This window comes from Leptosomus discolor, chromosome 13, assembly GCF_034619465.1.
Source record: "Leptosomus discolor isolate bLepDis1 chromosome 13, bLepDis1.hap2, whole genome shotgun sequence".
Classification (NCBI taxonomy): domain Eukaryota; kingdom Metazoa; phylum Chordata; class Aves; order Leptosomiformes; family Leptosomidae; genus Leptosomus; species Leptosomus discolor.
Window position 1 is genome coordinate 13,682,188 of NC_141403.1, and position 24,432 is coordinate 13,706,619.

The following is a 24,432-nucleotide window of genomic DNA, read 5'->3' on the forward strand; positions in this document are numbered from 1 at the left end:
GACAAGTGAAGGAGCAGAATGGCCCTTGTTCCCACGTGACATCAACTCTGCAAAGACATTCACTTCAGATGAAGTCCATGTCACAAAAGCAACAGTTTTGAGGATCTATACAAAGGGCTAATTTAGAGATGATGTTAATAAAACTATCTCTGCACTGCCCAAAGCAGCTGGTAGAGTTCTACCTACTGAAGAAACAGAGACCATCTCCTGCACCTACCACTACCAAGAAGTGATGCAGTTCATGTTATTTCTTAACTAGCAATGGAAAGCAGGACAATGAACACCGTGGACAGCTATGGCTCTAATACTGGCCCCATACCCCAGGGTCATACAATGTTGTAACGTGCTGTTAGGTGCCGCCTAGTGTTGAAATTAAAATCCTGGAGCTTATGGTCATTGTACCCTGACACACAGAAAGATCACATGGCTCTCCTAGCAATTTCTCTGATTTTTTACCTCAGGTTTCTTATCGGTCATCTCTAAATGCACATGCACAAACACAGTTTAACTTTCCTAGGCTGAAATCCAAGAAGAAAAGCTTCAGTGCCTCTTGCAGAAGACATTACCAAGCACAAAACCCCCAGAAGCTTTTAGTCGCCTCTTTCACCTCTTTGAATTGATACTAGGCTACTAGAGGACAAAAATCTTTGGTGTCTTCAACAGCTGCTTTTCACTGTAAGTCAACAAGTGAGAGAGTTTTCAAAAGAAGCGGATACTACTTGATGACACTTTGTAGTTAGAGGTGGTAAGAATGACTAATGACTTCCCAGTGCTTAAACAAAACCTCTGTTTCAGCTAGTTCCCCCAGCAGTAAGTTGTGTCCTTACACACATGGCAGAGGTGCGTGGTGAAATCATGGGCTCTGGTGACTAAGAACAACAATACCCTAATCAACAAGCAGAAAAGTAGTTTTTGGAGCTGAAAGCTTATGCAGAAAAGTTTCAGCAGCTCAGCAGCTTCCTGCTGGCTGGCTGGCTGAGCTGAGCACAGCAAGATGAATCACAATGTTCTGCAGAAGAGATCTTTTTCCCTTCCCCAAAATTTAGACTTTTCTCCTATATAAGTCTATTTTAGAGGAATGTGCTCTATGCCAACATACAACTGGCTGCCTACAACTTTGCAACATTACTGGTGAAAAGGGAAAATCACTAATATTTCTATGTCACTGTAAAAGTAACCGAGAAATGTGTGCACATGATGATACCCACTAGCAAGTATGTATACTTCCTGGCTGTAAAAGGTCTTCTTAAAGGCAGTCTTAAGTCATTCACCTTTGCAAATATTTTTCCATAGAAAATCTGTGGATACCTAGAGGTGATGTGATTAAAGGGTTTCATGAGAAGTTGTTAGCAGAAAAACAACCCAGTCAGCATCTAACTGGCTAACTGCTTGAATAATACTGACCTCAAACACTCATGCTACCACATACAGCAATACTTAAAATATTTTTCCATCCAACATTTCCTCCAGTTATTTTTCTCCCTGCTAAAACATCAGCTCTCTACTGCAGCAAACAGCAAGAGCAAACAACTGGCTTCTTCATCAAAACACAACACTGCCAGGTAACTAAAAGCACCCACATGTCACATTTCCAGACTGCAGTAACGCAACTGTACTTGACTGTTACCTGCTGTCAGAATTCAAGCTTAAAATACAACACACAGTCACATACCCAATTAGTTAAACAAGTCTAAGGCATGCTTTTTTCTTTAATTTCGATGTGTATCTGTTAGTAACGTCCCCGCTTCCCAGGTCTGGTTATCATTACTACAACACAAAAAAAGCTGCCAGCAAACAAGTACAAAGATTTTAAAGCTGAGACACACTCCAAGAAAGTGCAAGGTTTTGTTTCACACTGTGGCCTTAACAAGACACTGTCATCCCAACTCCGCTAAACCCAGAATTTGAAGTTAATTCTTTTCTATTTCTTTTCACGAATTCTGGTAATATTGAGAGTAGGGATGGGAGAACAAAACTGGGTAAAGGGAGACGTTTTGCATCACTTTGCTGCTCTGCTTGGGTGGACTGACATCATTAATTTCCAGGGTGGGTCAGGAGGCAGTCAATTCCCAACTGCTAGCAGAAGTGCTGTACGCAGGTATAACCAGTTTCATACAGCTGGAGGAGTGACACTCAAAATATCAATAAGCTATCCTTCTCTTGAGAACAGCTGGTATTGCAACTTTGTCGAGCAATTATCTGATCAGGGATCAACAGAGAAAAAATATCAAAATTAAGCATACTGATCAGTCATCGCTCTCCACGACCTTGTAATGGAAACATTCACATTTGGCTTCATGGAAATATCGTATATTTCATGACTGTCCTGTGAACTCAGTAATCCTGATCAAGATATTCCTCACTTACAATGGAAAAACTTAATTGATTACAGTAGCGATACATCAGCACAAACATGTCATGATGGAGACAAAATTATCTGTATTTTGAAAATACTCCATAATTTACCTTATATTTTCCAAATATCTGGATTGAATAAAGAAGGCAAAAAAAAGAAATGCAGCAAATCTAGGAAACTCAGATATAAGAAATAGTATTTAAGATTGCTGTTAGTCTGGAAGACATTAAAAAGGGGGACATAAATGTTTAGTTCAGGTCTGGTTAAAAGATTTCGTGGCTTGTCATTAAAGAAGAGATTTTCTGAGAGGCCCAAGAAGAGTCTTGAAAGCTAAGCACAAAACCAGGCGTTCAGACAACTCTTCCTTGCCTGATGCTGGGTGGGTTCACTTCACCTCTGGCAGCCCATGTAAGTCAGTTTATCAAAAAGAGTAACTAAATTGGGGTACTCGGTCTAAAACATGTAAAGCCTGACAGAGGTGCTGAATCCCGTGGTTCAAACCTGAGTGAGCACGAGGTAAGAGCACAGGATTTCTCTTTAAGTCAAAGCCTCCCTCTGAAGCTTGGCACCCGGAGCTGATGCCCAAAATAGACTCTGTGAAAAATGTTAGCCTGAATTTCCCTCTTCCTCAGCCTGAGCTCTTCAAACTGTCATCTGATGTAAGGTAAAAAAGGAAATTATAAAGTGTATTATTAAATACTTTAGATGTTGCCTGGAAAGAGGAAAGTTTCATTTTGTGAAAAGCTATAGCTATATATAGGTATAGCTCCTATACTGGCGTAGCTGCAGAGGCTGGAAAGTTAAATGAAGCAAAAAGTAAACTGACAGCAGGAACAGAAGTAGGGTATCGTCCTGACCATGTACGCTGGGCTCCATCTATGCTGTGACAGGCAGGCCGCTTTTCACCACTATACGATAAGTCTGACAACTTGAATTTGCCAACCTGCTGTATTATTGGGTTGTCAGGTAAGGATGTAGGCAGATGTGTCTAAACCAAGCCATTTCCTTTTATTTACTTCCCTTTACACTTCTGCTCAAAACAAATTGAGACCAAATTAATGACTCCTCATTTTAATAAAGATTTTGTATTTTCCCTTACAGCATGACTTCTCAATTCAGACAATAATTCAACCAAATTAGTGATCATTCAGAAATGGTACAAATACTTTTGCCCACCCCATTGGGCCAGCGAAGTGTTAAAATACATGTACTATATATAAATATTTCCAATGCTATTTATTTATTACTAAGATTAGGAATAACTCCACATGAACAGGAAAAGAAAACTGTATTGCCATATTCATACAAGCTTAAGACAATTCAACTTTACAGTTTTGACACGTGTAGCTTATTAGACTCTTAAGAATGTAAAAACACCATTGGCATTTTTCATATTGCAAGTGTCTGGTAGATAATGGTTGTGCACATTTTATACAGAATGGCGCAAGTAAACTTGCCAAACTTTCATCATCACTCCTTCGGAAACTCTGTGGGGGCCTATTAAATTGGCATTTTGTTTGACATGTACACAGAATGTGCTTAGCATGCAGAACCAAGTATGGCAATAAACCTTTTCTTAACAGCTGTGTTGTTTTAGCTAATGATAAACATGCATCTAAAGCCACATATCACCACAACTTAAACTGGTGATAAAAGCTTAGTCACCTCATGGAAAGAGAGGCTAAAACAACAGAGAGGAAGTCGTTCATTTATTCCTAACGATGAAATTAATTGTGTCACCAATAAACACAGACAAATACACAAATTGTTCGAAATTAAGTAAAGTTCGTGATCATCGTACCTTATATTCTGTCTCTGACTTTGCTGCATCTATTCTTTATCGTCAGATCCCCTACCCACAGGCACATCTGTGCAATTGTCACTGATCTTAGTGGAAGCTGTGATTGCATAACTGAGAGAAGAGTTTCTTTTCTGGAAAGTTTCCTTACGGTCTAAGAGCTTCGGAGGCCAAAGAGGCTCTTTTTGTCATCATTGTGGCTCATTCCATTCTGGCGACATTCAAAACGAAAAAAATCTGGACATGTGAAATGCAGATGTTAACGAGCAAGACAGCATATTGATTTGGTTAAGCCATTTAATTTTGACAAACTGCCAAAACAACAATAAAAGAATCGCAAACCTGAAATATTGGAGATTTCATCAGCAGCCTACAATGAACAGGGAGATAATGAGTCCCCAGCAACCTCTAGGAAGGGATCGATGCTCTCCATGGAACTGCAATGACTGGGAATTCCAGACAGTGCCCTTCGATTTTCTCTGAAATCTTATCTTTACAAAGTAAACAAACACGAGATAATAACCTTTAAACTTTCTGCAGCCATTCATAAGCGGATTCATTACTACAGAACAGCAGCCGACATTCAATATTAGTCTCCGTTCAATACATGGTAGTCTGTGTATCGCAAAACTCAATCTTTTAAAAGGTACAGGTTGCAACTCCCAAAATCATGACACTTAAAAAAATAATAAAATTAATGAGGGTGCCTCAGAAGTATTTTCCAGCTTTTCTCTGAATCTGCAGAGCTGTTCACATCCACCTTTCCAGTAAAACTAAATTTATCACATCATCAACTGAGTCCAGACTTTGAAGTCTTAGAAACCACTAAATAGTGCAGAAAACACCACAAAACTAGTATCTAAGTTTCAAAATGGGAGAAATACCTTTGTTTTCAGCATTTTTTAAAAACGTGCCTGAACTTGGATCAAATTTAAGAAATTTTCATTTTTATTTACTTGCAGTGAATGTAATTTTGGTTCCTACATTCAGAACTACCTGAAGAAAACTAAACTGTGACAGAGCTTTTAAGGAGCATGTGCCAGAAACATTACTGGTCTCTACGGACATGTTAACTATATATTTTTAAACATCCTCAAAATTAAGTTAAAAGCTATATAAAAGACAGAATTTTTCAAACCAAACTTTGAGACATCTGTCTTCACAGAAGTCAAAAGATATTTTACTCTAAATATTTGATACATGGCTTCTAATTCCTTGAAAACAACAGCGTTTAGACTACATTAGCCCAGTACCTTCTTTAATTATAATTGTATCATTTCATTATATTGGAGAGAGAAAAAGAAGAGGTAAGTGCTGCTACATTACCCCCCACATTATGTTTTACAGCAATTTGCAGAACACCATCAGTAAACACAGGGCTTTACAAACCACATAGGAAAGGTCATTACCCCAGAGAGCTTACAACTACAGCAAACAAATCAAGTACAACCACGCTTCCACTCAAAGGAAACACAAGGACATTCCTTTTTAACGTATTAGTGTATCATCATTGAAGAGATCTTTATAAATCACTTACAATCCCCAAGTCAAGCAGCACCAAAACAGCACCAAAAGTTGACAAAAAGGGTCACATTTTTCTCCTTGCCCCTCCTCACTCATAAGGTGCATCTTGAAACAGTGGGCAGACGTACATCAACTCACTCCACCACGGGCACCAAAGGGAAGGTATGGAAACACACTGAATGGGAGACACAAGGGAACTGCACCTGTCAAAAAACCCCACCAAAATCCAGAAGCACAAGCTGGGCCCCAAGCTCTGCTACTCTCCTGCTCTTCGTGTTACCCCATCATGACTTTTCTTTTGACTCTTGCTTGCTACACCTCTGCTCTGACATTTTGCAGAGCCATGCCCACCAAAAACACCACTCAAGGGAAGCGGTGAAGGAAACCAGGAGTATTTCATACATGAGAAACAGGATGGAAGCTCATAAGAACACAGATTGAGATGTTTGTTTATATGGTGGGCTCAATATTAAGGTTTCCTTCCAAGTTTACTTCTTTTCAAACTGAATTTATGTGACATCACACCTGGTAAAAAGCCAATATAAGGTCTGACCAACTACAACAGCCACTTACTCTCTTCCAAAGTGTCTCCTTCTCTTTAATTTTCAGATCAGCAATAAACACCTTCACTGGGCTCTGCAGAAGCTACCATCATGCTCCGCTTTTAAGAGCATTAATCGCTCGACAGTCAAGTACAAACCATCACCAAAGCAGAGCAGCTTTGTTTCCATTGCAGGTTCTGCCACCACAGCAGCACCGCCTGCAAGACACAAGCGCAATTGTTTCGCTCTTAATAAGCTCCTTCAGAAATGCAAAAGTAATTTTTTTTTTCTTTGTTTAAAACCCCTCAGTCCTTAGCACTCTCTGTGAAGGTGCACACTCCTTTCAGTTCAAAGAATTTGTGCCTCCGTAAGCCAGGAAATTCCTTTGTGGCCTTATGCAGCATCATCACACTCCTCCTGCTACTTAAGAGTAAATCCATCGCCTGCTACTGTCTACATGTTACCTGAATCTCTCCCACACTTAAGCAAGCAAGGAAGCTAGAAAGAAACTGTGACAGGACAAATCCAGCCCCTCATAGGCAGGACACGTTTAAACCGCTAGGCACAAGTTGTAGCTCAGACAGTGAAGGGTGGTCAGGGGAGTCGCTTTGGCCTCCAGCGGAGTCCTCCAACAAGCACAGGGATGAGGAAAGCAAGTGCAGCAGCTTCATGTATGAGACAAAATAATGTTCAGTCTAAAAATAAAGTACTTTCTCAAAATTATGTTGTAATCCTATTTTTGCTTCCACCACCACTCCAATCTCATCCCTCCTCTCCACCCAAAAACCTACCGGAGAAGTTTACCCTTTAGCTGAGAGGAAAAAAAAGGAAAAAAAAAAAGGCAGTGCAAATCCCAGTAAGGATAAGGTAAAAATGCTGAGTATCTTTAACATTAGCCAATTCCCAATAGAATTGAGTAAGAAAAACTTATTACTCAAAAATATGTTCTTTTTACAAACTATTTCTGGTGATCGTCATCAGATTTACCAAATATTAAGGTCTCATTTATAACTGAGTAACATAGATTATCATCTTCTATACCCACTGCAGACTAGATTAATTTAATATTATTAATGGTCACAAACAAAAAGGTGGCTATCAATTATCATGAAATTTTCTTTAAAAGATGTATAGCTGATAATTAACAAGGTATCAGCACATTGTACACTGGCAATTGCTCACCCATTCATTAAAAAAATCATTCATGTGTTACTTGTGCATGACTATAAACCTGAATATAAAATGGAACATTATTTTCTCACCTCCTGCAGATCTGTGCCCCTAGCCTGCATTACTAGAAAAAAATTACTGAAGATGTTTTATGTGAGTAACTGAGGAAAATATCTGGAAGAGTTAATACTGAGGTTGGCTTTTGTTTAACAAAAGCAGAGGCGTGCTGCTTTTCCCTAGTAACTCACAATCACAATGCTCAGAGAAGAGGGAAGATAATTTACCAGGTGTACACACCATCTTTACTGAATTACCAGAACACTGGAATGAAAAGAAGAAGCTGCTGAAATACAGGAAAAAAACTCAACCAAACAAAACACACGTAGGTAAAGAATCAAATAGCTTAGCTTGATAATATGGGAAAGTAATTAAGAACCTGGATCAGTCATTTACTGTGAGAGTAAAGTTTTCCTGGAGTACATTTAAGCTGACCAAATGGCCTAAGTTAGGCAGAAGTGTCCTACTTTCAGTATACTCAAATATTCCTTTTTTGGACGTGCTGTCTTGCTAGTCAAACGTACAACTATTATGATAACTTTAGCACATCTATACCCACACTACCTCAGATTTTGTTTGCAGTTTACTTCTGTAAATTCAAACCATTTTCAGCATCTTTGTCCTGACTGTTATCAAGTCTCCACTACTTTTGTAAGGTTGGGGTTTTTTAAAATCAAATTGATTCTCCTGTTAGACAGCATTCTTCAAAAACCCCAACAAGTGAAAGTAAGCGGCATAGCTTCTCTGGTATCAGACACCTAGTGAAGTTTATCGTGTTTTCCAATGCAGGATTTAACAAGAATTTCAGAAAAAAAGTATATTATTATACCTAGTTGCACTGGATACTGCTAGTAAGATACTATATTTATTTTTACTACAAAACTAATGTCAGGTTTTACTTTGTTGCTCTTCTGAATTTGCAAACATTTTTAAATGTCATGTTTACTAAATTCCGAGGTGATTAATAGCTATGGTCAAACATAATCAGCAGTGAGACACCATTCTTGGTGCACCAAGCAAGAACAAGTAATGCGAACTATCCATCTTTATCCCCCAGTGCACTCAATGAGGACGGGACCACAATATCAAGTCCCAGGAGAAGAAGGGGTTTTGGTTCTATTTAATTCTTAAGTTGTATGCTTATACATGCAAAGAAGCTGACAAAAATCAAGCCTGTCCCTTGCCTTCAGACTCTCAACTCTTCAGCAGGTTGAGGCTGGATAAGGCCCCAGCCCTCAGCCAGCACAGCTCCCCCCAATGCCGGGGAACAGGCATTCCAAAGCAGCGGGAAACAGAGCACTGGAGACACTGGCTGCTCTTCCACTGGGTCTTCTGACAACAGGAGACTCCAAAAACAGAAGCACTAAGCAAGCACCTAAGTTCCTTGGAAACAGTATTTGGCAGCTGAAACTAGACAAATATCACAGGAACGGCCTTTTATAGCATAGACCTAAAATAAGTGGACTATAAGGCTAGGAAGGGAGATGATACCTACACTTTACTTACATGTACAAGGAAGGACTGACTGTAGGAAGTCAGGTGCCTTGCAGCTTGCATTGCAGCTAAATCAGCTAGTACCTTCTTCGTGAGCGTTTGAGAATAAAACTTTCAACAGCGAAGTAGCAACAGTGACCACGAATGGTGCCTCCAAGAGAAGCAGACAAGAAAACGTAAACCCAAGATACCAAATTTGGAATGATCCGACCTACCAGTCTTCAACAAGTACCAGGAATGCAAAAAACAAAGCCAAATGAAACGCAGAGACTCCCGACAATGGCTTTCCTAACTTAAAGAAGCAACAACCATCATGTGTAGAAACAACCAGCGAAATATATGCTTGAGAGATGAACTCTCAGCTATCCTTTAAATATCTAGCAATGAAAACACTGGCCAAACAGAATGAACATTTCTTAAATATATTCATAAAAGTAGACTCAAAATGCTTTTCCTTTTTAAGCAAACGTTTAGAGAACAGACCATTGTGGTGAACCAGAACTTCTAAACTAACCAAGTGGGGTCAAGGAACAGTTCTTTGGGAAGAACCAAAAAAGGAAACAAAAGGCGGAAGAGCGTTTCCTCTTCATAGAGCTTCACTTCAGCCTGCACTCCCGTAACTGTAGTGATGAGATAAACCTTTTCCTCACCAAATAGGAAATGTCTCTTCCTCACAGTAGAAAAAATGCACAGCCAAATCATCTAGAACTCAGAGACGTAAGTTTGAAATGAAAATAGTTTGCACATCCACGACGGATACACACTTTATAAACAAGTCAGTCCAGGACAAGAGGTTATCTATGAATAGAGATGTCCAGCAAGACACTAAAAATAGTTGACAAGTCTGATATATTGTGTAATTGCTAAAAGTCATTTGAAGATTATTTTTGTAGCTATATTAAGATCTGTAAGTTTTACATATACATGTTTTATGAGAAGTGTTTAAACATAGCCAGGTCCCAAATAAAATTGTAAGAGCATAACAATAGGTAAGATACTTCAAACTATACTTCAGTTGCATATATTTTATTATTTAATGTACGTACACAAATGATATGCTACACTCACAATATTTCATGAATGACATTAAATATTAAAAGCCTAAGAGGAAAAAAGTCATACGGTTTTAAACAGTAGAGAGATGAACATTACTGCAAAATGTAAGATGGAAAAAATAAGCGTAAGGTTATAGTTGTATTTTCTTATTATTTAAAAATGCCCATCCACTAGAGAAAACAACTATTAACTTTGCTTGTCAAATGGTCGTATGGGATGACCAGCAGTTGTTCCAAGAAGTGGAAGCGTTTTTTTCATTAGAAGGTAAAGAAACAAGGGAAGATTGGAAATGAGAGTAAGGCAATTCCCAGAACAGGTAACACATTTTGGGGAACACTGCAGCAGACAAGACTTGAAATCAGATGCCGTACTGGCTCAAAGAGCCACTTTTAAGGCTTTAAAGCTTTTAATGTTTGCTTTTCTTTCCTGCTGTCTAGATTAAGACACTTTATCAGCCCTATTGATTTTACCCATTAAACCGTGGATTTTGAGATTACAAATAACAACAGAACTTTTGAGAGTGGACTCCAGCCCCACGCAAGAAGGGCGTAGTAGCTAACTTCAACAGACGTGACCTTTAGAAAGCAGTATAATTCACCCTCGGCTTGTGGGCGCTTTGACACATTAGCACTTTGCGAGATCTCCAGGCGGTATTTTATCAGCAGGGCCCACCCAGGCATGATGTGCACTTTCACAGTGCATTAGCATATCCAGAGGAGGAACACTGCAGACTGCCATGGCCTGTCCTTGCAGGACAGACTCGAAGTGTGAAACAACTTTACTGACATTCTCACTGACATCCAGGAGCACCTCTGCATATCCAAAATTCATCAGCATGTAAAACTTAGCACCATGTACTGAGGACACTAATTTCCAGAGCAAATTAACTATCAGTACTTTAATCTTTGACCTGTTCATAGCATTATATTGCAAAGAGTCCATCTTTTTCCTTCTTACCTTGCACATTAAGAAAATACCGGTCTATATTCTACATAGAAGCTGAATGCTGAATTTTTAAAAGGCAATGTAAACAGAAACCCTGCTTCTTGTCTTACATCTGTACGGACCAGAAATCACCCTGGTGAAGTCAGTCAGCACAGGTATACAAAGGGAAGGGAACAGGTCAAAAGAGTAACATAACCCTTCGTATACAGACACAAACCAGCAAAAGAAAGCCGAGGAACTGATCCAAGGTCACATAGAAAGATGGCAGAGCAGTCTGACAGATTTTTTTCCTCCTTAATCGCCAACCAGTTTTGCACTTGATGTTTCTGGTGGTCACAGAATACTAGTCCTCTGAGCAGGGGATTCCCCCATTGCACTTTCAAGGTCATCTTTCCAACAAGGTAGGAGGACTCAAACCACCACCAGCAACCTACGGTTACTTCAAACCATTCTGTAGCACAGTAGCTTGGGGTATAAAACTAGACACAGACCTAGCTCGTTATTATTAAAAATATTTCAAGCTGCTTCAAAATACAACTTTCAAATTTTAGTATTGAAAAATTGTTTTATCTCTTTCCTGTTTCACTAAACATAGCAAACGAGCAGAAATTTGGGCCAGAAGTCACCCTCAAGCCCTTGCTCCTGGGCACTTTCGCAAATATCCACCTGGCTTCACCAGTTTCTGAAACACATTGAAGGCGCTCCTGAGGAAAGATAGGTTTCATCTTCATTGGCACATTTTTGTCAGCTGCAAGACATAACATAGCTCACTGCTTTAAAAAGGAAGGACAAGAGGGATTCATTACCTTTCAAGTACTAGGCTAAGAAATTTGGTTTGGTGGTAACGATTCCGAGATCTGCTCTTCCAGATCTGGATGTGACTTTGTCAAGGATATTGCGTTAGCAGGAACCCAAGAGGTTGGGTTTTTTAAATAATAGATGCTAAGCAAGCCAGAAGAATTTCATCTTACAAACAGAGGCAATCAAACCGAGCTGACTGCATCCCAAGTGTAACAGCACTTCTCAAAGGACTCACACGAAGAATTTAGCTATTTAGTTTAACATTTTTATAACCAAGTCTCCTACTATAAAACCCAACTTTTCTTAAAAGGCATTTCTATCACCATATTATCATATGATACATTTTACTCAATTCTGCAGTCATACAGAATCATGTTTACATCATAAAATTTTACTAATGTTACATAAAGAAACAAACTTTAACCTGCATACATCAATTTCAAAATAAATATTGCAAGTTAATGTTCCATCTTCTTTGTTCTGCATCTTCGTCTTTAGGGTTTAGCACTAAGTGATGAAGAAGTTTGTCTCATACATAAGATAAGCCACTAACACTGATCTATTCCCTCCCCAAAACATCAACAAAAGGAGCTATGGGTCATTGAGCCAAAAAATTAAATGCTGAAATGTACATCCAACAATGTTACCCTTCACTAGCAGACAACCTGTGAAAAAAAATATGAAAATAAAACAAATGCAAACTCAAATGTCTAGCCAAAAGAAAACATTCAGAAAAGAACACAGTGAAATTCAGTCCCACTCTTCAGGACAAAAGGTTCTCGTTACAGCTTCAAATCTTTTGTAGCGTCTGCTTGAGCACAGCTAGAACGCAGAGAAAATTTATGGTACTCTATCATGGGTGGCTTGGGGGAAGGAAGAGGTTTCTCTGTGAGGTCAGGCACAGGAAATTATTAGCTTTCTTCTTTAGTTCTTCAACACACATTCTCTTCTGCTGCTAACACCGGAGTCATTTTGCCTACAGAAAGCTGACTAGCCAAAGCAGTACTAAATTACTGTTAGCTTGCACTACAAACAGGCACTTCAGTGGAAGGTACACTGTTTCTTCCCAGTTTGAATATAACAAAGTCAAATTCCAGGACATATTTGAGCAAGAGGTTTGTACCTGATGAGCTTCAAGCTCCATATATAAGACAAACTGATGCAGTCTAAAGGAAAACAGGGAATATCTGTAATCGTACTGTGTTTCCCCCTACTGCTACTTCACTTTCCCGGCACTTTAAGAAAAAAAAAAAAAAAAAAAAAGACTACTCAAATAATATACCTCTTATTATATACCCAACGGAATTCATCATGATTTTATCAAAGGGAAATAGACTGCATTGAAAAAAATCATGGTATTTTCTTGAAGCTGTGTCTGCAGTGCTCACAGTTCAGCAGTTATCCATCTAGCAGCTCAAGTCAGAGCTAAAGACAGACAGATACTAAGCACAGAACAGCACCAACCTCATGGGAAAACAGGACTGGAAAGCATTTTGGGGAAATGCTGGGGAAAAAAAATAACACTTGGTAACTCTAGTGAAAACAGAAAGACAAAACATATGCCACCATCTAGTTCATCCTTTTCTAAGCCCAGTAGGAATTTAAGAGAATTCCTGCATGTTGAATTGGACAAAGCTGCGAGCAACTTCGTCCTCGTTTGAAGCAGATTTAGAATAATTGCTGTCAAAAAAGTTGATAGCTTGAACAGCTGCAAGCACAAAACCACAAGTGTCTTGTAGTCACTGAAACAGGAAAAAGCTGAAGGACATCATATGACATGTCAGGTAGCTAGAGATCAACAGGAAAAATAGGTACAAATATTTGTAACTAAAATGCATTCACTAAAAAAATATCTAGGCCTGCAGTCTCCTAACTGTAAAAGAATGCATTAATGAGAATATTTATACTACATTAAAACAAGACTTTCTACTAATGGACTAAAGAACACCAGAGAACAAGAATCAAGGAACAATGGAAGAAAACACACATATACTGAGCATCATCTGAATGGTGATGATACACAATGAATTAAAACTTCTGCTAGGCAATACTGCAAGATATGCTACGAAACCTATAGTTCTGCTACCCATCCTGGAATACTTTTTAATCACTAGAAGGATAAACCAAGTGCCAAACATAGTAAAAGAATATCACAGTTTGAGGCTGGGCCGGCCACTAACAAATGACAGATGCTCTCTATTAACCCATCTCCCTTCCCAAAAGGGAAAAGGAGAGAGAACAAGGAAGAGAGACTTTACGGTTTGGAAAAGAGAACCAAAACAGCTTTAATGAAACAATAACAATAAAAGAAAAGATAATAATAAGGAAATAATGAAATATATACAATATGTACAAACAGATACAAAACCAATACCGAACCCAACTCCCCCCACCCTGATGACGATACGTCACCACCACGCTGCAGGGCTGGCACTGGGGCAGTCCCAGGCTGGACTGGGAAGCAGACAGGGACGGGATGCAGGAGCTGGACTCAGGCACTGGATTCAGGGATGCACAGATCGGGATCGACGACAGAACAGACAGAGCCCTCCTCAGATGTCGGCTAGCGAAGAAGAGAGAGAGACCCTCGTGATCTCTCAGCTTTACACTGAACATGACATCTATGGGTTGGAACACTCTGTTGGTCAGGTTTGGGTCACCTGTCTGGTTCGCCCCTCCCTGCAGGTGTGACCCTTTTCACTCCCGGCACCCCAACATGGGGTACAAGGTTTCGCAGTGACCTTGGTCTCTACAAGAACAACTCTAAGCGAGGGCCTCTCTGCATCCTATTCCTTGGTACTGACTGTAAACATCAGGCCTTGTCACTCCCGGGAGCAGTCGCTGTCTGGGAAAACAGGCTGCTGTTTCAGAAAGTGCTGTTAGTTAGAGGAGACTTAACTGAAAAGTTAAAGCACTGAAACAGAATTAGTTCTAGTTTAGCCCAAACCAGGACAAAGAGAAAGAAGAAGATTCAAAATTTGAAATGAAAAAAATTTTATCAACCAGCCTATTTTCCTAATTAGTTTTTCAGCTGTTTAATGCACTTAAACTCAGGCAGGAGACAAGCAATTCTCATTGCCTGCCAACCAAGATCACCAGATCTATAAACCGCTTTTTATTGGAAGTCCCTTTTAAATATAAACTCCTTGTGATATATTTCCCCTAGTATGCAGTAATACAGCAATATGCTTCTATACAGTCTGTCTTTGATCTACAAGTTTGGCATGCATTCTTTAATTTAGAGTAGTAATTTAGAAAAAATAGGTTTGAAAGATGCATCTTTTTTTCTAGAGAATTCCAACAGGTACAAACTTTGGACCTTCTGACTGACAAGACCAAACTTCAGCTGTATTAAATTGAAATCCAAACGTAGCATTTTGTATTCCATCGAGAGGATGGAAATGAAGAAGGATGACTGAAACAAGCTTCTGCATGTATGAAAGCCGCCCTCCCTCCCCGCCCCAGTCTCCTTCAGTCACATTACTGATAAACAGCTACACCCCCCTACAAAATCCCAGCCAGACTGATCTCATTCTACTAGAATTTTTCAGAGGACAAGATCTTTGGCAGCAGCCTATCACAGTTCATAAAAATAATATAATTTTTCAGAAGAAAGAAAAAAAGAAAAATCTCATTTGCAATTAGTAAATAGTTCAGTATAAAATATTAATATACCATCAAAGGCCTGATTATTCAGAATACTTCTTTGTTAGTGCTTTGAAATCTATAGTTGTTTTGCACTACATGTGCTTGTTTTAGTTTAAGAAAGCAGACTGTTTAAAAGTCAGCAACTGAAAAGTCAAATGAAACTAAACTAAAAAATAATGTAAAAATTCTTTTTTTTTAGTCCTGTATTTTCAGTGTATCTCTCTCTCTCTAATTTAATTTCATCCTCAACATTATAATTAGCAATTTTAGAACAAATACCTCATGCTAAAACACAAACCCTTCACCTTCCAAGGTTAGTCCTCAGTGTCACTTTTTTATAAATACTGTTAATGTAAAACACTGTCAGTGCATGGCAAAGGCTGCTGTTATAACCTGGAACACTTCCCCAGCGAATGCGAGCTCAGCAAGCCCCTGAGAGCTCCCCAGCAGCTACAGTTTAATAAAACAAGAGTCATGCCCTGATGACCAACGCTTGATGTAAGAAAACAGTAAAACACATGTGCTAGTGCTTCTCTGAGTTTTTTAAGAAAAAAAAATAAAACGATAAATTGTTTGGAAAAGCAAACAAGTTGAAAGCACAGATAAAAACTAGAAAGCTGGCAACAGAGTAAGTTTTTATAACAGAAGTGTTGAATTAAAACAAGAGCATTCAAATTTACCTATGTACGTCTAGAAGAGCCTCCTTAGAACCATGAAACCTCTATGAAGCGATAATTTGTTGAGTGTGCTCCAGCACTGCAATTTGTATTTAATTACAGTTCGACAGTTATTCCGTATTTAAGCGATAATGCTCTCCAGGCAGAATGCATCTCAGAAGGTTTATTGCATACCAAGGGATGAAAACCACGCTTCTTCAATCACCAGAAGAGCAGCAAAATATCCCGTGCAGTCACTGCTACAGTACCGAAATGGCATTTTTAAATATTACTTTCATATACTTCAACAGAAATTCATACATCACATGAAATCAATGACGAGTTAATCAAACGTTTAATTTGCATCTAGAGTCTAAGCCTGTGATAATAATTTAATATAATTGAAAACGTAATCAATTTCATAGGTCATAAACAAGGGGGCAAAGGGTAGTTATATCATAAAAATGCAGCAACTGCCATATTCAATCCTTCAGGATTCTTTAGATCCTGCTATACGAGACATTTATGGTTTACCTAATCAAATAACTTTAGACAACAGCCATAATTGGATGCTCCAGGAACAAATGAAGACCCATCAGTGTGCACATGTATAAAAACATTCCCCACTTCACTAATTTGTGTCTTAGACACTTGTTAAGCCATGAAACACAAAGTTTTGTGGCCCTTCCAATGAAACTCTTGGCATTTTTCTGGTAATTGACATTATTGTTAGTATTTCCTAATCTAATGAAGTGTATTGTTTGTTAGTGAGGACAACATGATCCCCCTATGAGCACATATAAGCTATGGGAGATATACACCGTTCATATGAATGCGATCAACTGATGAGTTGCCCCGAATTAGAACAGCTGTTAACAATGATGAAAACTTCCAAGTTCAGAAAAAAATCAAATGGCATTTTACTATTCTGCAAAACTGCAATTTCTTCCAAATAATGAAGGATGCTAATGAATATGCACTGAACCAAATGTTAACACAAAAACACCTCTCTGAAGCCCAACGTAGGAATGAAGCACATCTTCAGTAGTAGGGACAAAACCAGAAAGCTAAAACCAAGAACAAATAAGGAAAGCATAAGGTCTACTAACAAAGCAGGAAAAGTATTCCCTGCTCCTTAACCACCTTTCCCTCACAAGGACACATCAATCCTTCCTGCTCGAAACCAAACGTCATTTCAGAGCGAACTGTACCATCATTAAGCTGTAGTCAGTCAAGCTGTGCTTCACCACAGAGAGCACTGCGTTTAACAAAAAAAATTGCAATCAAATTACCAGGTGTTGTGAATTTTCCTTAGAAAAGAGATCAACCTAACGAGGTCTTAACAAAGCCACATAACCTCGTAAGATCAAACCTAAAACAGGAAAAAGAACTAACTAGTTCATGAGACAATAATAAATTACTACTAGCACACTAAGTGCAGATCTGCACCTTAGAAACAGCTGATGGCTATGGGACTTCTACTTTGTGCTGAAGTCTGAAACAGGAGCTCCCTGATCCGTACGCCAACGTGTACGGGAAAACCAGAAAGTGTTGGTTGTCTCTATTTCTGCCATAATTAGAAGTATATGCTGTCAAAATACCACAAGAGCCACAACAAAGTTGTTGTTTGTGTGTAGGTAGTGAGGATCTAGTCGTGTTGATACAGGGACCCACCTGTATCTTAGCATCCCTAGCAAAGATGCCACCATGCCTAACATTCCGGTTACATGGATGGCCCTGGACAGGACTAGTCCCTGTTTCAACTATATGGTTGAGGAGCTGCATGGGGAGGTCTAAATGAAAGGAAAACAGGGAAGATTTCCTCTTCTTTCATATTTCTATTTTTAAATTGAAGTCTTTGCAAGAGTTGCCTTCTAAACCTCAAAAATCTCACCGCTTTACAAAACTGCTGACTCACTGTGGAACAGGTTTGAAGATGTCCAACCACTTATGCACAGACATACATTTTGCTTCACATTTTGGATGCTGGATTTCCTCATGTGTGTATAAACACGTATTCTTCTGAATTAGCTTAGACAAAAAGGTAGACCAGCTTGCTAGAATGAAGGAGCCTAAGTGGTGCTGACTTTTTCACATTTCAAATGCAAATTATGTCTTCAACTACACAATGCCAAGTCATAAAAAAACCCTACAAAACACACTCCCACAGCTAACCCTTTTGTAAGTACAGAATGGTGCAACCAAATTAAAATGCAACCTAAAAATGCTATTTTCTTAATGCTGCAGTAAAGTAAAATACAGTATATATGAGGTCATTTGCATAATAAATACAAAAACAGTATTAAAAAGCAATAGTTTCTTCTAAAATGGCCTGCAAGTCCTTTTCTTCTGATTCCATGAACATCATACAAACACATGCATATAATTCTAAATCAGTTATAAAAAAAAAAAAAATTCCATCAGGATAGTCTGTAATTTTGATAAACTATTAAGACAACATTTAAGACACAACAATAATGTACATAGAAATTGTGCTTATCTGTATTTTTTAAGCTTTTATATTAAGGTTTGACCTCAAAGTTATGTCAATTAAATAGTAATGGTAAATTTATATATATTTAAATGCTAATTAAAACAAAAGACAGCATCATGTGCAGAATTTTAGAAAGAAAACAGAAACTTTCATTATATAGGAGAGAAAATTTAGCTGCGGTACTCTAACACACACCTGCAATAAAGAATAGAGAGGAGGGGACGGGAACACTCCAAGCTGTCACAGCCTATCTGCAGACATTACATAGCCAGTGATTTACAAGCAAGTAAACCATTTTTCCAAAGACAGAACAAAAACAACACAAACTTTATCAGAAGTAATTGAATGAACACACAGTGTGATAGCGAAGCTTCATGGCATCGTGAATCTTCTCTAATTCGCCCCTGCTGCTTTTCCTCCCCAAAAAAACAAACAGAAATGTGTGCATATTAATTAATAATTCCATTTTCATATGTATTTTCTGAGGACCAAACATTCAAGAGAGCTGAAATTCGCTGGGCCAACTGCTGGAAATATTTTTTCAGCCATACATATTCAAATTGCTGATTTCTTTATAAACATTAATGAAAGTGTTGATGCTTCTAACACTTTTATACAAAAAATACAAGCTGACTTGCCATCAAAAATACCAAAGGTGTGGCTGCCATTAGAAACTTAGAAGTGAATTCAATTTTTCAATATGATCCTTTATTAAGAGTAAATTTCATTTTTGCAATCCAGCAGTGAACACCAAATCTCATACCAAATTTAGGGGATAAGCTCTGTAATACAGTTGAACAACATTTGTCTTCCATAATGATGGCACCCTGTGCTTTTAAGATTTACAGTAATTAAACCAGAAAAGGTCACACAATTGAAAACATTCACAATTTGGGCAAGACTCAATGACAAAATCTTTCCCATCTATCACTAATCTTTTATATACAATAACTGTCACTTTGACAGAGTGTCTCTGTCAGCTCACTCACGATTCTACACAAGAAGCTTCAGCCTTTATCCTCTGGAAGAGCTCATGAGCTTTGGCTTGCAAAACCCAGTGAGACAGAGCCACAAAAAAGAGGAAGAGGAAGCAACACGCGGCACTCCTTGGGACTTCTCCGTCATCTGTTCAGGAAACAATTTCTCTGCAGTTTAAGGACTCCTTCAGACTTAACTGAAGGATTTCAGTATTGAAATTCCAGAAGAAAAACATGTATATTTTTACAGCTAGGAAGAAGAGAAGACAGAAAAAAACACCTTGGTTCTAATCCCAACCTTTGAAAAGTAGCTGCAGCATGACCTGGCATAAGACAGCTTTTAGGTCTCTGTTCCCTCACGGATTATCTGGTAACACTGTTATTCCTCCAGTTTTGGAAGCCTTAAGACCCTCTGTAGAAGTCTACTCCTCCCTCATCCCATATGATGCCTTCAAAAAAACTGGGACTAGAAAGCATTTCCCATGGTCTCAGACTATGACACCAGCCAGCTAAAAGGCCCTTAAAATACCTCTGCATTTATGGATAATTGATGAGCGTTTGATCTGTCTTTAGTTCAGTTAGGTATTTGAAAGGATGTTGAGGCTTAGCCCCATGTTCTGAAGTCTTTCCTGAATCTGAATAATCCTCTAGGCATAACCTAGAAAACCATTCTCTCTCTGAATCTCCTCTTCTCCAACTTTTCTTATTATGTGGAAAACTTCCCCCCCCCCCCCCCCCCCCCCCCCCCCCCGAAGTCTGCTCCCTCTCAGGTATTTAACGGGTGATTTAAAAGAAATAAAAGGATGAGGAGAAAAAGGCTCCTACCCTTCACATCACAGTGGACTGCACAGGATCAGGACTAAAGCCCGCATTGCAGCACAATGCTATCAAACCTTCGGGCCCTTCAAAGGCTGCAGTATTGCCTTCCCATCGCTGGAGGAGGTGAGAGCTTGAAAAAAAAATAAAAATCACACAACCTAACCAGTCTGAGAACAGTGGGCTTAAGAGCAAGTGTTCAATCAGCAAAGGTTCTGACAGAGCAGATGAAAATAAAATGCTTTCAGAACCCTTCGCAATCTATTTCTGGATCAAGTTCTCAGCTTCATATGGTTTTCTGTGACTTTGAACTACACCTTAATGTAGCTGCCTCTTCCAATGGCATTCAGTGTATCAGACACAAACCACAGAAGGTATTAGAAAAAAACCCGCAACTACCTATGACCCAAAGCACACATGTTCTTGCCATTCAGCCCAGATCCAGAAGTGTTCCCCATGGAAACAAACTTGTTTAAAGGACTCTTGTCTGCTCCACGACATAAAAGAGAACACCACAATCTAGCATCCTGCACAAGGAAACGATACCCACAAGCAGAGGAACTCACAGACATGCATCAGTATACACCAGAAATCTCCAGTGAACTCACTTCCAGGACAGTTATGCCACAGTTCTCTCTCAACAAAACGCCACAATCAGACTACAACTACATTCGTTTCCCTTGTGACATGCAGGCTTTCAGGATACATTCCTCTTTCGTTCTGATCCCCATCTTTTCCTTTTCCATGAGGACAATACAGATTGCAAAGGCTGAAAGGAAGCATGTATGAGCCAAAGGAATTTTCAGTCTAAAGACAACTGGTACAAAATGAACTTCAGAACTGCAAGTTAAGAGGAAGCTGGGCAAATTCAGTGTTTGACCATCTTCAGAAATTGGAGCATAAGCCTTCCTGTGGGAAAGCTTCTCCATAGTAACTAAAACAGCAATCTGAGCATTGACTCCCTATCAAAAATACCCTCAACATAAAAACAGAGCACAAAAGCCTCTCAAAAGCAGAGATTTCAATGACCCAAAAAGAGGACAAGAGGAGGCTCCACTAAGCATACACAACTGCACTGCCACTGATCTATTTTACTAGTAAGGGAATGACAGACAGAAATACATAAAAAAAGATTAAACAGCTATTTAACATGTACCAAATAACATTATTGTGGCGACTAGTAAATTGGTGATAGTGCTTCTCCAAGAAGAGGTAGGATCAATGCAGCTGACCCTCAGCATTACAAGTAGGGATCAGAGCACTGTCTGTTCCATAAAATTCTCCTAAGCTTTAAAAATTGATCTGAAATTTTTCATGCTGAGTCTCTGCCTTAAGTCTTAATTTTTCAAGTATTTCCATTTCAGTCAGAACAACTCAGCTGTTTCATGGAGGTCAAAGAAACCATGGGGGTTGTTTGGCCCTTGTTAAAAAGACAGACTTTTTAAAAGTTCCAAAGGTTGATGCTTCCAAGAAAGGGTCTGGGGTAGTTTTGGAGAAAGGAAAATACCTTCTGTGAACTTCAGGATAATTTCTGAATACGGCTAACACATCTTTGGAAAGATACAGATTGCTCATGTTCTTTAAAATGTAGCTAGAGTTTTGCAGCTGAGGTCTCAAAAGGGTCTGGTCTGACAGAGCATCCCTTCCTTCCAGCCCCACGAGGAAGTACCACGGAAGAAAACAGAGACCAAAGGAAGAAAAGAGAAATCCCAACTGTGGCCTCCTCCTGTAATTATCAGGACAAGCTATCATTAGAATACATAATTTTGCAAATATACATAGTAAGGAATCTGTCTCTTAAAGAAGAGGAGAAAACAGGAGAGGCAGAGTGTTTCTAATATTGGAGTGCAACATTCTAGTTAAACAATAATTCAGAGATTTTAAGTGTGGGAAGAGCGTCGTACACTTTACCAGGGTGCAGCACTTTAGTGCACCCCTATCAGGAGTAATCACATTGTGCTTTGCAGTTTTTCTTAGGATCCACAGCACATGAGAAACACTACGTACAGGCCAGTCACCATCCTGCCACAGGAACAGACAGCACAGTCACCACCAGTAACGCTGGTGCATCATCCGGAAGACTAGACAGTAACGAGGACAGTAGGGAGTAAGCTTACTGTATCTCCAACTTTCCCTTGCTTCCCTGTATGGGGAGCTGGTGAGTACGACAAAACATGTTGCTATCTTTTTCCCTATCATAAAAACACAAAATACTATCACAGTGAATGATTGGGACAAATGGGATTATGGACAAGGACACTGTCATAAAGCTGGCACTGTGGAAGTTGCATGGTTTCTTTTTGTTTAATATGTTGTATATTACAGCAAATTTCCCTAATAACATACAGCTGAGATTCCTTCATTTCTTACTAAATCAGCACAGGTAAATATTGAAGATTGTCCTATGGTATTAAAGAAAAATATTTAGAATTGTAAGTGGAAAAAAAATTAACATTTGGCACTGAAAAAGGATCAGTTTAAGCCAATGTCACATCATAACCTAAACCATACTTCAAGTATAAGGAATAATAATTAACCCTGATGAAACTCACTGAAAGATAAATTAGATGCTTATAAATTAGATATCTCCTGAACAATCATGCATTTTCATCCAAAATGCTGGGGGATAATATGAGGTGAAATTCTTTCCATTTATTATGAAATTAAAACAAAGCCGAAAACAAAATAAAAAGAAACCCAAACCCCACATCACAAACCACTGTATTTTTCCCAAGCTCATTAAATGCAATCTTGAAACAACTGTCCAACCTTCAAAAAATATTACTACATAAAACTTTCCTACAATTTTTTTTTCTTATGTCCAAGTAATTTTTCAACTGATTTCATTTTAAAACTTACTAATTGAAAACATCAGAGGAGCCAGGAAAGCAATGTGATGCAGCATAAAATCATGCAAAATCAATTAAACTGCAATTGTCAACACATCCATTTTTTGAAAAATAAGTCTTCCCCATACCAAGTATCTACAAAATAAAATCTTGATGAATTTCCCTTTAAAAATCCCTGATCTTTTCCTGCTAGAATTTGACAGAATTATCCTGAACTTCAAAACAGTTCATTTTTGTGAGAACAGTTTCAGTTTCAGGATGGCAACTGCGTGGTGACCGCTTCTCTTTTTGTTGTTTTCCATAACATATGCTTTGATCCCCTTGGTCTTGCTGGTAGAGCAGTCACCTCACACACACAGTCTCTCTTTGAAGCCTTCCAGCAGTGCCAAGAAAGAAGGAGGCTGTGGCAGCAGGCTCAATATTCTCCGGTTATGCAACAGATTAGATCATTATCAACAAAACTGGATGCCTCCAGCAGAGAACAGAAATGGGGAATTCGAGAGCAAGTTTTTCTTTACTTTATGAATTAAAGACGGCTGCTTGGTCAGTTTGAAAGGAGGAACAAGTTGCCTGGAATTAAAAGCTGGTCATATCAGAAAAGACTACTCTTCGGTGAAAAGTTCTATAATAAGTATTACTGTCACATTTATCATTCAGTTCTTTTCCTCCCTTGGCAAGAAAGTTTTCCCATTCATGGTGTAACACGAAAGAAATATTTGGCTCAAACTGATGCCAATAATTTAAGAAGCTGTTTAGCCACATAAGAATCAAGTGGATTTCATTCCCCATAGATGAATCGCCACATGCCAACAGGATGCAGAAAAGTCTGGGTTCTCACATGTCTGCAGACAGAATCTGTGCATCTTACCTACAATATATTCATTTGCCCACAGTCTGTGCATGTGGATATCCTACACATCTGTCACATTTCTGTCTTCTCGAGTTGCTCCAACAAATTTTACATCATCATACACCAATTATGTAAACTGGCTTTTTAAGATGCTTCAGTTCAGGATTTCACTTCAGTTAAAGGAGAAAGGTCTACTAATCGGTCATGGAGTGAAAATATGGATTTTGAGTCTTCATAAGCAGCAGGAAAATATATGCTTTTATTTCTTAAGGAAATGCCTTGTATGGCTCCCTCACTGCGCAACTGCCACATCCATTTGTGCTTTCCTTACAGATGATTGGGAAAGAAATGTTACACTGCATGAACCAAATCCCTTGAGTCAAGTCCTGACAATGAACA